Genomic DNA, 13,164 nt, shown 5'->3' with positions numbered 1-13,164 from the left:
AATAGTTTAATTAAGTGCCATATTGAAACATTTTGTTTTCATTCATTTCAACATTCACTCCAAAAGCTTTTTCTAGTATCACTCACTTCCACATTCATTCCAAGAGCATTTCTCTAGCATCTACAGAGAATGCAAATGAATTGAAAGTTATTTCCCTTGAGAAACTTGAGAGACAAAGTTAAGACTTGAGGAAAGTCAAAAAACACAAACGATGATTAATCAACATAAATAAGCACATGATTGTACATGTTAACAATACCCAATATTTATTGATTGATTACAAGATGCCAGGCACCGTGCTGGGAGCAATACAGTAATATGTTATTTTGTTTCAGTCTCACAACTCTACAAGGTTGTAACTCAGAGTTTCCCCAGTTTACAGGCACTAAGATGTTACATGTTCTGCTCAAGGTTAACCCAAGTGTGGGGATTCAAACCCAGATCATGTGACCCCAAAGCCCTGACCCTTGAGCCCTCTGCAGGGAAAAGAGTTTAGCACTGGGCAAAGCCTGGGATTTAGGGACAGAAGGCGCCAAGTCCACTCTATGCCACCAAGCTATGGGCTCTTAGAAAGTTCACTTAACCTTGAGTCTCAACTTCTTTTTTAAATAGAATAGGGTAGATAAAGAGGCTCTGTAAGCCCTAAAACACTCTGCAAACATCAGCGGCTAATATTTTCATTCCAACCTGCATATTTCTAGTGAAGGAATACCACGTACTGTATTATACTAACAAAAACAGACTTCTAAAAAGAAGATGTTGTATTGTGGAATCATAAGAAATTACCAGATAGGGGTTGATGGAGATGTGTCAGAGTTCATTTATTGCTTAGAACAGTACGTCCTGAGTCTCATCTTCTATACGGAAATATACTACTCAATATTTACAATGAGATTGTAGCGCTAAGTCTACATACATTTATGCTATTCTAATCACTAGCACTGACCCACAAGTGGAGACACATTCAAATAACAAAAATTTGTTATTAGAGCAGTTAGGAAGATAATAGTAATGGTCACGTCAATAGGTAGCTCACATCGAAACAGCTAAATGTGAAGGAAGGAGGCTTAGAGAAAAAAACAAATACTTCCCCTCTCCCCCAGATTTGCAGAGGTTTCTAGCATTTCATGAGTAGACTGACACATAAAAAGCTCATTCCTCAGCTTGTGTGAATGAGTTGGACATATTTAAATGATTTATATTATTTTTTTATTGTTGTTGTCATGCTTTCCTAAGGGAACTCTTAGTGGTAAAAAGACAACTATTGTGTCAGACCAGACACTAAATTGATATTTGATGTCAGTTTCAGTGAAACCATCCTGTATTAGTATAGTTTTAATCTCATTTATTTTTATTCCTGTCATAATAATACTTCTAAAATATTAATCAGTGCTATTTTACTTTAAGCATATTTAAAATTTTCCTAAATTTTAGAAGTTAACGTTAATTCAATAATTAAAATCATTTTTATTCTCCAATCTAATTAGTTCCCTAAAAAGGGAGGGAGCTGCATATTGTTTCAATATGGGATTCAACCTATTACCCCAATGAATGTATTTTGCTAAAAGTATTGTTCAAAAATTTTTAAAGAAAGATAATGAATTTGAGAAATAATTTTATTCAAACATAATCACCATTTGGATTCCCTGGTCTCAGATGAGCCAGTGATAGTTTATCAGCTGAAAATTTACTCATATTAAATAGAGGTGAACTTAAAATACAGATTTTTTTCCCACTCTTGTCTGCCTCAGATATGAGTGATTCACAAAGCTGTAACAAACCAACAAAGATTTAAATTGGTATATAAAATAAAAGCGAGAAAAATCTGAGAAAGTAAAACGAGTCGTATAAGATTCTGATACTTAAGAGTTTGGTATTTTTTTAAGTATGTACCAATTTCTCAGTGTCATTGATCACATATTGGACTTCACGTTGAGATGGGCTACACTAATAATAACAAGTCACTTTTTCATATTATATCATGCTTACAGAGCTTTGAGAGAGAGGCCCTTATTGTGTTTTTCATCTCCCCCTCACTCAGAAAGCATAAAACTGGCTCATTGGCAGAAGAAAAGGGAAAGAATCCAGTCTACAGTAACCACCAAAGCATCTTCTGAAAAAGAGCTGGGAACCCAGTGTCAAATTCTCTCAACTTTATAGATTGTAGAGCTTGGTCGAGGCAGTGGTATTATACTTTCTGTTCTTTAACATCTATTACCCGAGTTATGCAACGATGCCATTCTCATCTACATTACTACACTGAGTAAATTATATTAAACACAAAAAATGTAAAATTACTCACAGATTGCCTATTTTATTTTTCATGTGTTCATCATTTAACTTTGAGTAGAATTCAAAGGAAACAATGTCATAAATTTTCTGGGCACAAAAGGCCAAAACCAATATGAAGCAAGGGGCTGAGCAAATACACAGTCAACAGGCACCGATGTGCGTAGGGAGCCATTCTGAATAATTTATGCTCAGCATTTCCCTTTGGGACCCAAGTGGCCTAGATCAGCTGCCTCTAATCCCTAAGATCACCAGGAAAAATTCTCAGCTCTCCTCTTTTCTTGAACAGCATAAACTTGGCCTACAAATTGCCCTGCTGCTTATGTGTCCAGTGAAGATTTCATGAAGATCTAGCCTTTTCCCATGTAGGAAAAAAATTTTGCCAAAATAGAGCTCACTATTAACCTCTTGTCAGCAACTCAGTGTCAAGAACTTCTGATGCCCAAATTTAATCTTGACATTCTCTTCCTCAGAACTGCAAGCAGCTGTACTACTAACAGGTCAAAGAAAACAATAGCTCACAACTTTCATTTGAATGGTACTGTACAATTCACAGAGCACTTTCTTAAGCAGTGTCACATTTCATTTGCACAATAACTCTGTGAGGTACATATACAAATACATACACTATATAATTTGTTATCTCGATTACGCCTTATAAATGATGAAACTTAGGTTCAGAGAGTTTAAGTAATCTTTTCCATGGCCAACAAAGCACATGGTATCTCTCCTGTGTCTTGCCACTTGAGAAATGACCATAAGCATTTTTTAGAACAAATTCCCAGTAAATAAATATGACATCTTGATGGTGATAGAAAGATGAAGAGAGAGGTCGAGGATTTATACCTGCCATCCTCCTAATATCTCCATCTTCAGTATATTAGAGTACTGTCTATTATCTGACAAGCTCCTGAGTGTGCCAACGTTTTCTCCAAGTGTGTTCCAAACTCAAAAGCTGCATTTAAAATGTCATAAATTTCTGGTCACTAATACTCAAAGATGATACACAGCCCAGGTTTCTGGCATTCTTTATGCCCATCTGTTAGCATGGCATGGTGCCCATTCACAAGGTAATAAGACAATTTCAGGAGGACACAGATGCCAAGCATAGCAAGGCTTACAGTGATAACCTACAAAATGAAGCAAGCCGGTCTTCTTTTTCTACAATGAGTAGGTCCTCCTCAGTCAGAAGCACCAAATCATACCTCTGCATCTATTATATTAGGCGAGATCGCATTGGGTAACACAGTAGGACACACAGTGGAGACTGCTGTTATTAGTTCAAAACCTTAATTCATTTCTGTTTGTAGGTTACAAGGAAGAATTAAGGTACAGTTCTATAGAATAAAATCCTGCCACCTTCACCTCAGCTCAAAGACAGGCATCTACCATGGACATAATGAGTGTTGGATGGAAATTCCCAAATGTGTTTTCCAATGTCAAGAAGCTTTGTGGATTTGTTCACTTGTGACCAATCAAATCTTGCACAGCGTGTGGCTCGGCCCAACAAGAAGGTTCAAGCGTTGGGACAGGATTTCTTTTTCTGTAGACATAGATATGGTACCTCTATTGAATGATCTGCCTGAGAATATAATGTAAAGGAAGCTATGGCAAGCGCAAGTTCCCTTCTGAATTCTGGAAAGCATTCTTTGCCTAGAGCTGTTTGACATGGACCCTCATTGAAGGCACAGATTCAGTCATTGTTCCTTCTCAACATGGTTTTTGTGTATGTATTTGAGGTGAAGAGTTTTTTAAAGAGTAAGAGGAGTAGGGGGAGGGAAAGAAGAAAAACAGCAGAAGAAACTAGAAGGAAAGGAAAAGAAAAGGGAGAAAATTTTTGACAATACAAATATGCTAATAACTATCCTACAAACTTAATTCTTATGGTCAATTCTGTAGTAATTCTAACGAAAACATCATTTGGATATTACAAAGAGACACGTCAACTTGCTTAAATTTCCTGTAGTTCCTGAAAACTACATAGCTCTTTTTCTCTCCTTTCTGGATTTATAGACACATACATATATATTCTGGAAAACCATATGGCTATGTGTATATGCATACACACACATACACACACTTATTAGAAATCAAATTCTACATTGCAGTGGAACCATCCTAAATGGTATTTAGTAGGTAACTACTTATATATAAGATATTTTCTCTTTTCTCAGTTTTAAAAAAAGGAAATTAAGTGTAAGATGCTTCATAATTAAATATTATGAGAAAATATACAAGTGTGAATGTGTGTAAGTATATGTGTTTAATAGCATTGATATGTTTAATAGATTGTGATGACCCTCATGGTAAACTGAATTTACTTACATTTCTGAACATCTTATTTATTGATTTAATGTTTATTCAGCAGATATTTATTGAACACCTACAATGTTCACAAATAAGTTCCTATCTTCAAGGAATAATAGCTGTAATTATAGCAATACAAACTTGCTTTTATTTAAAATAATTTTATTTTTAATCATTTATTCAAGAGATTTTAATGATTACCTACCATGTGCTAGAAATTATTTTGGACTCTGATGACATCATAAAATATAATTTCTGTCCTTAAAGTGTTTGAAGTGTGAGGTAGAAACAATACTAATATAGTGTGTTTAATGGCAATATAGGGGAGCACAAAACATAAAAAGGATATCTCCTTTAGATTTGGTGATCTGGGAAGTCTTCATGGGATAAATAATATCTAAGCTTTTTTCCTGGAGGTCTACTGATATTTAGTCAAAATTGTGTGGCCATATGTGCGTGTAGGAGTAAACAAGAGTTTACCTCTGGGAAGACTGAAGGTCATCGTGTAGGTGATTCCATCTCCACCAGCCATGGAATCCATGTCAAGCTATGAGTGAAGGCAAATAAAAGAGTGTAGGTATCAAAACAGATAATAATGCAAAAAATGTAGTTTTAAAACCAGTTATGAAATGCCCTCATACAAGATATAACGTTGGGACCAATATGTCTCTTCAAAGTGGTCCCATGCATTTTATAGCTCCGTGAACAATGTTGGTATTTATTAAATGAAGGTAAAACGATCTTGAGAGGAGATTAAGAGAAGAGCCGCTGAGACAAGAAAGAAGCAAAAATTTAGCTGTGTCTAATGGTGTTGCTGAGTGTAAGAATATGGAGGATTCTTCTCTACTCAAAGTAGGGCAAGAGGAATCATTAAGTTTCAGGACAGAAGAACCATATTCTTTTTATCTGCTAGCTGATAACAGATATTCTCTCTCTCTCTCTCTCTTTTGCCATCATTTACATTCTATCTATCAATACATCTATATGGAAAAGAAGGAAAGAAGAAGTTGAGGGAAAGAGGAAGGAAGGAAGGAAGGCAGGCAGGGAGGAAGGAAGGCAGGAAGGAAGGAAAGAAGGAAGAGAAGGTAGACTGAGTGTAAATGGATTCAAGCTCCTTGGACTTTTATAAATGTGATTCTCACTTGAAGGTGGGGGTGGTCTAGACGTATGCCACAGGAAAAAGTCTTCAAATTTAAGAATGTTAAACAATCATCATAGGGGCATGCTAAAAGCAAATTCCATGACTCTCCCCAAAAGATTCTGATTCAGTTGATCCAGAATAGGGTCCAATAAACTCCGCTTCATGAATCTAACATAGGAGGTTGAGACCACACTTTGAGAAATATCGCCTTTAGGAATATTTATCTACAGATAGAGATTTAGTTCTGCAGCTGCACATTTGTTTTGGAGGAGAAGAAGTGCCCACTTTTCCAAAGCAAATTAAAGTTACCAAAGATCGTAGAAACACACTTTGAATTTGTATATGTATATTATAATACATTATCTATACATGTATCATTCTGTGTCAATTTTAACTTCAGACCTGAATTAATTCACCATTGCATATCTATTTTGTGAAAAAGATGACTGATTTAAGAGAAAGTATCAGTTGAAGGGAGAAGAAAAGGAAAAGATGAAAAGTAGAAGAGGGAACACAAAAGCTAACTATGAAAGGAGTCGAAGTCACTCTCAATGTGTATCATTTTTAGCTCAGCCAAAGAAATGAGTGAAAACTTAATTACCATAAAATTCACATATTTTGAATTGTGAACATTTCTCAAACAAATGAAAGAAAATGGACATAAAAAATAGAAACACATTTGGCCTGACTTATTGTTCCCTCACCCCCATCAATTTAATAAGGGGTTGACATTTAGAAAAAATGTAGTCAAGATCTACCAGCTTAACTGAACAATAAACAACAAGAACTCTGCTGCACAGTGTTTCAGCTCTGCTGACAGCATGAGTGAGTAACTTCAAATCTAATTAGGATGGGAAATTTTGCCTGAACAAGTCTAAAAAATATTGAGCAATTTCCTAGCAGTCATGACACTGATTCTGGGTATGCACATACTAGAGTGAAGTTCAGCAAGGCACAGGACATAAAACATCACTAAAAGTGAGAGGAACACGAGCAAGATGTAATAAAATGTGCAAGGACTTGGGAATAAGATAGAACGGGGTATAAGTTCCTAGTTCTGCCATTCACTAGATTTCTGCTCTTGGTGTAAATTATTTATCTTCTTTGAGACTCAGTTTTCTTACCTGAAAATAGAGGCAGGAATAACTCCTTCCCCAAAATTATGTGAAATAAGTTAGGTAACAAGCCTAGCTCAATGGATGACCCATAAGAGATTGAAGTTGGCTCGTCCATAGAGATTATTTTTAGAATGTTGGAGATACAAACACTCGGATAATCAGCAGAAAATGGAAAAAACATAATGGAGATGTTTGTTGTTAGGTTCAATTCTGCCCTGTAACTGAAATATCATCCAACAATTGGTTCTAAATGCTATGTTGGCAAAACGTGTGGGAGCAACTAATATTGGACTATTTTTCTGAGAGGACAGAGATGTTTCTCTCTAAAGACTTCTTTCACTCTAGCATGATAATATGATGGGTTAATAGGATCATATTTTGAGATATTAGCTGATGTTTCTTCCACTGGACATCCTCTACTGGACATCCTCTACATTTCATCTATTACCCTTCATTATTCATTATCTTCTAGGTGAGGGTTTACAGAGTTAAGGAAGAAAAGAGTCAAAATCTCAGCTCTGGGTTCCAATCATAGAAACTCTGCTCTGAGTTTCTAATCTTGAAAAACAAGAGAGAAAAAGCAAAGGATTTTGCGAGAGAACTTTTTGAAAATTACAAATAAAAAGCTTTGAGGATGTAGAGGAAGAGAGTTTATACCAAAAATAATAGAATTGGAAAGGATATAAGATGAAGTAAAAGATTATTTTTCCAATACAGAGAAAGCTTAAAAACTCCCTCTGGATTAAGGAAGGGAGGAGACGGAAGAGGACAGTAGGGGAAGGGGAGGAGTTTGGGCACAAAGGCAGAGCAGAAGGTTAGGGCTTAGCTAAAGCTGTGGGGTTCTTGCTGCCTGCCCTCCCCCCCATCCTCTCTTCTCAAAAATTCTCTGCTAGCCATGGTGTCCCTGTGCAATAGGAGCAATGAGTGAGTAAGATGCCTAGCTGATTAGGTCTGAGGACAGACCCTCAGAGGACAGACACCAACCGTGGTGTGGGAAAATATCCAAAAGATTACGGAGCCTCCGAGACGCATGCAGAAATGCTGAGAAAATTTCAGGGGACGAGAGGAAACATGCATATGTATCGACAGGACACCCTGACCAGATGCAACTTGGATCGTACAAGCTGAAGACCACATGATAGATAGGACCACAGACACCTACTGCAGATGTATCCAGGGTAAATGGTGAAGGCCCAAGACTGAACAGAATGAATTAAACCTCAATGAAGACAGAGTGTGGCTGTAGACCACAGCCTCCATGTCAAAAAGAGGCCCTAGAGTCCCCCATACCCCTTCCCGGACCCCAGCACACGAAGGGAAAGATGAAAGGAAGAGGGAGATTCTTGAATTAACTGAGTGCATCTTCAAAACAGACTAAGAGAAATCAAAGACGGAGACAACCTTGAACTAGCAAGGTGATTATTTTGAATATACAGAAATTATAGAAAAATTCCCCTGGAACCAGTGGAATTTTTTGTTGTTCTTCAATACTACAACCACTGTTGACATGGCCAACATCAATCTTGTGGGATACTGTTACCGTAAAAGTAGATGTAATGCATGTTTAATCATGGAAATAGAAAAAATCAAGAATATCGCAGGGAAAAATGAGAAGAGGAAGAAGGAAAGTTGCTATTGCTATGGCAGCAGAAACACAAATGGCCTTCATTACAGCATCTGACATGAGCATGATGCTCAATTATTTAGCTTTAAAAAGCGTTAATTATAGTAATTAAAAGAATGGTTTTTATTTTTGAAACAATATTTATAGGTAGGCATTTCTTAAAGTTGAAGTCATGCTTCTACACTTTTTAAATTATTCAGTATTTATACTACTCTTTCCCTCCTCTCCTTCCTTCCCCTCCTCCTCCGCCCTCCTCTCTTCCCTCCTCCTTCTGGAAGGTGAACATTGGCAATGACTCCATAGAAAATTATTTGAAGTGAAAGCTGTCATTATTTTTCTCACTGTCTGTCAATACAATGAAATGACATTTTGTGAGTTTAAGTTCACTATCTATACTTCAAGTCATCACAGGTAAAACTTAAGTCTTTCTTCAAAATTCCCAAGTTTGATAACTGAACTTAATGGCCCAATGTCTCACTTCTTTTCTGGTGCAAGAGTGTCTATCCCAAATCTTTTCTGTTGCATTTTTTAACTCCTTCTTATCTCCAAGGTGCTAAGAATGGCTAGTTGGACTATCAGGAAGTACCTTAATTTTACCTTTTTTGCTGTTTCTTCTCTAGGTGGACTTAATTCCATTCATTCGTTCAATCATTCAACAAGCCAACTGGAACAGACTCATGATTGAGCTAAGCCAGTCCTAGTGGTCTCACTCCCCTGCCAGTCACAGTTTTAACACAGAAATGTGACCCAATAATGGTAAGAGTAAATTCCCTGGTGGCTTGTGGGAAATGGTTTTCCTTAGAAATGAAAAGGGACTTGTAGAGCAACACTCCTTTTCTTCTACTGGATGTAGTCTTGTCTCTAGTGATGTCTGAAGCTGTCGTACTCATAGTGTGGAGGAAATATCACCAAAATGTTCAAAACAGTAGAGTCAAAACCTGAGAACTGCCCTACTCACAAATTTCTATTGAGAGATAATAAACTCCTTAGTACTTAAGTTACTCCTTAAGTTGTTCCTTCTCTTATTTGCAGCCAAAAGCATCCTTAATGAGAGTCATGAATTTGACTACGCCATTCATCAGCATGGAAATGGAGGGATAGAAAGACTCTGTAACCTTCTAGTGACCAAGAAGTGTAAAAGAATCCCAGCTTTGGGGCCAGCCACATGGCCTAATGGTTAAGTTCAGTGAGCTCCGCTTCAGTGGCCCGGGTTCAGGTACCTGGGTGAGGACCTACACCACTCATCAGCAGCTGTGTTGTCGTGGTGACCCACATACAAAATAGAGGAAAATTGGCACAGATGTTAGCTCAGGGCAAATCTTCCTAAGGAAAAAAACCCCCCAACTTTATGGTATTCTCACCTATCTCACTATGAGACTGCAAGTCAATGACTTGGAATTTATCCAAGACACAGTTAACATTCAAAGTTTACCAGTTATTGAGGGAGGGTGGAAAGACTGTAGTAAATACATTAAATTCATTGCTTTTATTAAGTTAATTACCTGTGATACTTGGGAGAGCAGAATATACTATGGTGTCCTGCACCAAATTTGATCCACATAATACCCGCATCTGCATGGAGGGTTCATTTCTTCCATTCTTCCATAACTACCATCCTAGTTAACTAAGGTTTTCTCTACCTTCTCTTCGCCCGGATAGTTGAAAATCTTACTGTCCTGTGAATATGATACCTCACTGGAAAATGAAGAACAATATTTACACTTAGTCATGATAAGTATTAAACTACAGCCTAGATTTCTCCAACGCAATACAACCCACACTTGTCACTTTTGGAAACGATAACAATAACAATGACAACCACATTGGAAGCAGGTATTTTAGGTAACAGAGAGATTATATTTAAAGATGCATTTGTCTGATTACCTGTATATCTATGCTAATGAGAAAGAATGACTAAGATTATAGTCCATTTTTATGTTTTACATGGTTTGGGAGCCGTTCTTCATATCTGTTGCCCCCTAATAGGAAAGAGTACCAAAAGGGGGACTTTTGAGTTACAATGCTCTACTCAACCAGCACACTGGGTCATTTGATAATGGTTGGCCTGGCAGGGGTCCAAGGCAGGGGATATTTCATTGACATTCTGCGTGTCTTCACTCTGGGGACGACTGTGAAGTATGGTGGAGCATGCGTGTATCAGAAGGAAGGAAAGGGAGAAGAAAAGCATCAAAAGAAGAAAGGTGAATGAAAATTACTCTCTGGGAAAAAAAAAAACACAGTATTTAGTGTTCTCAGAAGCAGAATTTTATTTTTCTTCTTTTGAATTTAAAAAACGCACATGGCTCGTGGCCTTAAGGAGAGAAGCACGGGAACAAGACTGCTTTTGTACTCTATTAAGGTTGAGATTAAAGTCCCTACTGATAAACTGAACATTCTTTAAAAGTGACCAGAAGCAAACAGTGTCTGTTTGCTGCTACTTTATTACAAAGACACCACTGAGAATAGCTAAGAATATACTATTTGATCTTTAACAGGTTGACTAAATGATTGCAGTTGGCTCCAGTACATGAGATGCTTTCTGCAAATTATTGTTTCTGGTTATAAACCTTTATAATATCTCAGAATGAATTATGTATGTATTTCATGTTTTCTTTTCTGTTATCAGCCTTGATGTTCTCATTTCAAGTTTCACCCTAGCCTCCTAATAATGCAATATTGAGGCCATTCAGACACTAATTATGCCTCCGTGGCTTTTTTGAAATGACTAAATCAGCATCAGTTCTATAATTATCATTAGCAAGTTTGTATCAGTAGCTCACATCACTTGAAAAGCTCAACTTAAATGATTTTTGAATGTACTCATCTAATACATTGAACAGTCTATAGATACACACAGGTGCATGCCTATTGCTTTATGTAAAATAGGAAGTCAGTACATGTATATTGTATGAAATATATTTTCAATACAATATTAAAATATTATTTCCACAGTTAAAAATATTTAGGTACATAGAGACACCCAGGATACTTGTGCTTTAAAGGCTCAGTTGGGGTGAGCAGTGTAAAGAAATAGAAAACTATTACTCATACTTAAGGCTAGATCTGATGTCTTCCTCATTTTCAGAATGTTCAAATGGGAATCTGGCAAAGATGATTGACAGGAGGAAGTATCCAAATGCAATTCCTCTGTATTTTCATTGTTTCTGTTCTTGAATTATTGATATCGCCAGTAGTCATTTGCCACGAAAACAAATCAAGGTACGTATGGTAACCACTTCCTTGAATGCAATACTTTTATATTTTAAAAAATATTTACACTATATCATTTCCTTTAACAAAATGGCAAACTGGTAGGGAAGATAACTACAGCACAATAAAAGCACAATGCAAATTAAAATCTTAATTCTGTGACTAAACACATAAATGCTGTGTGGAAATATATTACAGGGAAAAAAACCCCAGCTTCTAAGAAGAGAAGCCATGAAGATTTCTTTGTACCACTTAGAAGGAAAAGACTCACCTTAAACCAAGAAAGCCTGATAAGAATTTCTGAATTTAGGTCTCTTTAGGAATAGTGGGGCATACATCAAAAGCTCAGCTATTGTGCTTCCTAGTGACAATCTTTTTTTTCACACCACCTAATACGAGATCCTTGTTTAGTACAAAAAAACTTGTGCCAGGCTGTAGTATTTTATGACCTACATTATTACCCTCTGGGTAGTGAAATGATGGTGCCAAACTAATTATTGCTTTGTCTAATTTTAAATCCAGGTCTATGGAGATTAACAGCTTGCACATTAATTCAAAGCACCAACAGCCCACCTAACCTAATGCCGTTTTAAATGAATTAAAATTCCTGTTTAGGAAACTTTAATATACTTTAAATGAAGGAAATGTGCATCTATATTTTTATGCAGTATATAAAAACCAAATTCACTTTGCTTATTTGGCTTGCTCAAACATACTCCAGGGAGGAACTTTTCTTATCTTCAGGCGTTACTTCTCTTGAAAATGAAATACCTGCTAAGCTAAAAGCACAGTCTGAGTGGAACTAATTGTAAAGTGCTAGATGGTGGGGAGAGGAAGGCGAAATAATGAGAAGAAAGACTATGTTCAGGTTGAGGAAAAAAACATTCAGCTCGAGTGTGTTGTCCCTTTTTATATCTTTGACATTAAATGAATGCCTTTAAACACACTGACATTTTGTAATATTACAAAATGAACGTACCGTATTGAGCAATCAATACAAATAGACCATCTATGAAAAAGGCAAGGAAGCATATCACCAAACCCTACAAGAAGGATTGACAGTTTGAAGGACCAGAAAATGATAGACCATTGCAGTAACTTCCCAGCCAGTCTCCCCACTTGCAGTTCTATTAGCTATATCTTCTTATAAAGCAGGGCTCAGACCATGTAAACCTCTTGCTTAAAAACCTTCCAGAGCTTCCTGCTTACTCACCTACTGAAATGCAAACTCTCATCTAAGGACTGAATGAAAATTCCTCTGCAACGCATCCCAATTCTCATTTCCATCCTATTTCTCCCCTGTGCTTCTGTGAAGCAAAGGCTCAACCAAACTAGATTATAGGCTGTTTCCTGCAAAGGCTCTCATAATTTCCTTCCTGGCTGCCTTTGCACATGCCTATTTCCTCTAAATGTCAACTTGTTAATTTCCTAAATAAATGAGTATCCAGGATTGTCACTATTTTAAGCACTGGGGA

The sequence above is a fragment of the Equus caballus genome, chromosome 18, assembly GCF_041296265.1.
Source record: "Equus caballus isolate H_3958 breed thoroughbred chromosome 18, TB-T2T, whole genome shotgun sequence".
In the NCBI taxonomy this organism is placed as follows: Eukaryota; Metazoa; Chordata; class Mammalia; order Perissodactyla; family Equidae; genus Equus; species Equus caballus.
The sequence above is the reverse complement of the archived record's forward strand: the minus strand, read 5'-3'. Positions refer to the sequence as shown.